The 4592-nt window shown below is 37.7% G+C and overlaps 1 long non-coding RNA gene and 1 pseudogene across 1 annotated transcript; both read left to right on the top strand.

Moving 5' to 3' along the window:
* The first annotated feature begins 906 nt into the window (after positions 1 to 906).
* On the top strand, positions 907 to 3206 carry LOC122347289 (annotated as a pseudogene).
* A 49-nt stretch (positions 3207 to 3255) lies between these two features.
* LOC122346470 lies at positions 3256 to 3887 on the top strand. The gene is made up of 3 exons (XR_006251132.1): positions 3256 to 3393; positions 3492 to 3592; positions 3849 to 3887. It is a non-coding gene; the product is annotated as an uncharacterized LOC122346470 (long non-coding RNA).
* The last annotated feature ends 705 nt before the right edge of the window (positions 3888 to 4592 follow it).

Below are 4592 nucleotides of genomic sequence, written 5' to 3'. Positions count from 1 at the left end.
CAGCGGCAGTGTTTCCTCCTGCATTGATTTTCATTTCAGTGCCACATTATTTGGGCTCCTGATTATAGTCTGGAGTCCCCGTCAAAATGAGAAGGAGTCAAGGCTCCACACCTCACAGACATTCATCATCATCCATTACTTAAAAAGCAGATGGAATAAGAAATAAGTAACTTACCTAGCTTACCTAGTACAACTCTGTCAGTAGTTCTGCACAAATACATTGCTAAATGGTGCAATATTATATGAAATAACCACTTCAACGCCATTCTAACTCTCAAAATGATGTTAAAAAATTATCTGAACGAGTTACTTGATATTAACTTTTTAACACAAGGGTCATCACAATAGTAGACAAAAAATACTTGTCATAAGAGTGTGTTGTAAAGTAGCGATACCTTTTTTTTTTTTTTTTTTTTTTACAACTTTGCCCTTTCATGTCAGCAGCAACAAATGAGTTGCTTCCAGTGTATCTTGAAGATGCTCTGTGAATTGAACGAAAGCTGTTGTGCTATAAATACACGTCGTGCCTCAGGTTTTAAAAGTCTTCTAGAATCCCACTGTCATATCCAACTAGCTGAGATATTACATTCTGGATTAGACCTAAGGGTATACCATTTATCTTCGTTTTAGGACGTCCAACGTTTTAGATCACATATAGACGAGTACATACTGCCACCTAATGGCGAGCCATCTGTTTCACCAGCTTTGGCTCACCAATGGTAGATATATCACAAAATGTTTTAAATGTTGGTCAGATTTGACAATGTTGCTTAACAAACCATATACACAGTAGTTTGAAGTGTCCGTTCTCCAAGTGAAACACAGCAGAAAATTAAATGATTTCGGTGCGGGAGAAAATGAACGTGCAGCGTGAGAATCGTGTCATTTGCGTGCGTCTCACGCGGAATGCGTGAGAGTTGGCAGCCCCGGAGCTGCCTGACTCAAAAGCACTTCTGACCGCATCCATTTTGTACAGGAAGGCACTGGGTGTCTCAAATAAAAATAAATCAGTGGTGGATTAATTGTAAATGTATGACTTGACTATAAAAAAAATGCTCTTAAAATTAAACCAGACGTGTTTCCATCTAGAATGAGAAAACAATTCAGAGACTCACTCAAACAGCTAGATGCTTTGCTTGATGCTGTAACGCACAGTGATTCGAGTATGAGACTGTCCTCATACCACACATAGTATTGTACCGCAGTTTATAGCCGCTTGAAGGAGCTCTGACTTGTATCCAAAGGGGTCCTTCTTGAACTAGGAAACAATAATGCCTGGGGGCGGGGAATGTGACGTCACCAGGAAACGTTTTCAAAACAACCAGATGTAGCTTTTACGTTTCAGCGTGCAGACACAGTGCCTTTTAACTGTAGACTATAGAAATGTGCGAAAACAAAACACACAGCACTGGTCTTCAGAGGAAACCAGCGTGCTGCTTGCGATATGGTCTTCCACGGAGATCCAGAAGAAACTGGGAGCTCCGCAAAGAAGAAAAGAGTTTACGATGAGATAAGCCAGGAAATGCTGAACGGGGGCTTCAGTCGCTCGACCGAGCAAATCGAAAATAAGTTAAAGAAGCTCAGAAAGGAGTACAGGGACCTGAAAAGGAAACCGAGTGAGAGTGATAGTGGGCAGATTAGTAAAACATTCGACCACGAAGTTATGGAGTCTGTGCTGGAGCATGGACCAAGCAGTCATCTGACTGGGGCCTTTAATTCAGCGACAGACACTCTTGAGAAAAACGCGGACTTCGTTGCGTTTTCTGTAACCGAGCTAGGTTCGTTTTCAATGCTGTGTCTGTATACTGTGTACGATGACTTGGTTACTGGTCTAGTCACTAATGTTGCACAATTAATCAAATTGAAGCTAAACATGAACATGTAAAATAGGTTTTACTTTAGGTTCACTCAAAAACAAACAAAAAAACAAACAGCCCAAGTAAATTCTGACAAAAATGCAGAAATGTTGAATAATAATTCTAGTAATATGCAGTGGCTGGTTAAGTTAATTGCTTAGACTAGTCTTACAATTTAGTAGTCTCTTTTTTGAAATGGTGTAACTTTATAAAGAGGGTTGTACAAATACTTTGTCAAACTATTTAAATCAAAACCCATTAAGAAAAAATGTCCTGTTATAGACAATTAAAGTAGAATAAAAAGAGATCTGAGATTACTTTGCATTTACTGTAAGTAAAGTGACTTTTATCAAAAGTATATATATTGTATGCAGTAAAGTGTTGCAACCTTGACTGAGTTGTTATTTTATGTTTTTGAAGGTAGCAAAATATCTGAGCCCAAAACAGCACAGCACTGGTCTTCAGAGGAACCAGCTCGCTGCTTGCGATATGGTCTTCCACGGAGATCCAGGAGAAACTGGGGAACGTAAAAAGAAAGAAAAGAGTGTCTGACGATATATGCCAAGAGATGGTAAACGTTGGGTTTACTCGCACAACCACGACCAAATCATTAACAAGCTAAAAAAACTTAAACATAAGAGGTGTTCAGGGACAATAAGAAGGAGAAAAGTAAAAGTAGCAGCCAATGGAGCGATAAAACCATTAACTATGATGTTATGGACTCTGCGCTGGAACAGCCTACCGTCAAGTCAATTTACTGAAGCATTAAATTCAGCAACAGCAATGCTTGAAACGAATACAGAATCGGCGTCTTCTATAGCTGATCTCAGTAAGTTTCCATTATCATCTTATTTTGTTGTTCTAATTTCTAATGCATACGGCAAAGGAATAGCTCACATTGCAAATTTTGCTATCCTCGTTTTGACAATTATTACGCAAATGCATTATTCAGATATTAAAGTAAGACGCTGCTTTTATTACATTGAATTCAGACTCTTCACTTGAGGAGGTGCTGGACAAAGCTGAACCGTCCTTCAGCTCCTCTCATCCCCAGCAAAGAAAGTCTCTAGGAACAAACAGAATAACGAAGAAAGATTCAAACCAGGAGCTGCTGGAATACTTGAAAACCGCTGATTCGAACGGTTTATGGCTCACGCCAAAGAACTTAATACTGCCATTCTTAATAAAATGGACGAAGCTACGAATTCTATGCTGGGACTACTGGGACGCATGGTAGCAATAATGGAGGAACAGCAGGAAACAAGCCATGAACACTGGATTCCTTTTGCAGCCTTAATTGTTGAAAAAGTTGAAGCGAGACTCAAATGGAACCTTAAGTTACTTTATTGATATACATTCCAGATTTCATTTGGAATTGTTTTGTGCATTTATTATAGCATTTTCTTTTATTAATCCGCCTTCAAAATATAATTGGGTTTTATGATTGACAACATCAACTCTTCCCGTCATCCACCTATCATATAGAGACCACGACCAGCTAGTGTAGCAAACACTGATGTGTTTGACAGGAGCAAAGGTAAAGTAGCTAGAAGTTAGAAGACTATATTAACCATGAATAAACTATTTTCTTGTTTATTGGATTTTAATTTGTGTGTTGAAATTTCATTGATTCAGGTGAATCACTCTCTTCATGACTTTGATTAAAAGGCCCCAGATGGAAGAAAGAGCAACCGATCTCACAAACACACACGATGTCAGTCAAGAAAACAATGAAAGTAAGTCCATCCTAGCGTTTCAGGTTGTAAGATGACATTAGTAAGTAATGCTTTTCCAGAATTGGATTGTAGTCACAACTGCACATGAGGCTTAAGGGAATATTTGCAATTTTGCTAGCTATATTTTTGAGGTTGAGGAAAAGTGCAAGATAGTGTTTGTGAGCATTTTGCATGATCTGTATTTTTTTGATTTAGAACCGATTTATTCAGATTAACATATTTCTGTCCTGTTTTGTATAATTAATTTGTTCTACAGGTTCAAGAGCTTGACTGAGGCCTGACCATCAGATTTCTCTGGAATAAAGGCAGAGTTATTGCCCAATATTAAAATTTGCTTCAAATAACATGGTGTTATTTTTTATGTTCTATGGTTTCTACTTTCTACACAGACATTACAACACTAATTTACATTCTGTGCATGCTGACATAACCTGAAAAAAAAAACCAATGCGGTTGAGCCATTTCCTTCGTTCCTTTTTTTGAAAACTAAAATTGGTACTAATAAGACGGGTCCTTGCTGCTCTTTGCCACAACAAATAAGCAGCAGGTTCAGTCTCGGTTGAGTAGTTCAAGGTTATTTGTGAACTTGATTTTTAGAAAGCTAAAGGCCTTTGTTAGGTCAGCAAGGAACAATATATCAGCAAACATTTTAGGAAGGGAAAATGCAATGAAGGAAATGGCTCAACCACATTGCAGCACTTTTTTTCATGTTAGTAACATGCAAAAGGATGGAATATTCCCTTTACGTAAAACAGCATCAACATACAGTGTGTTGGATGGAGTTTAGACTGCAGAACTAATATCTGTTACAAATGCTTTAACAACATTTGTTTATTGTTTACTTTGTGTTGTTGCTTCATGCACACATGTCTCAAGTTTACTTTTTTGTCTTTGTACCTCACAAATGAACACTTCACATGTCAAATGTATTTTTTTTTTTATTGCAATTACTTTATAATAAATCTATATACATCAATTGTGGAACATTTCTTGGAAAAAA

This window comes from Puntigrus tetrazona, chromosome 6, assembly GCF_018831695.1.
Source record: "Puntigrus tetrazona isolate hp1 chromosome 6, ASM1883169v1, whole genome shotgun sequence".
In the NCBI taxonomy this organism is placed as follows: Eukaryota; Metazoa; Chordata; class Actinopteri; order Cypriniformes; family Cyprinidae; genus Puntigrus; species Puntigrus tetrazona.
The sequence above is the reverse complement of the archived record's forward strand: the minus strand, read 5'-3'. Positions and strand labels throughout refer to the sequence as shown.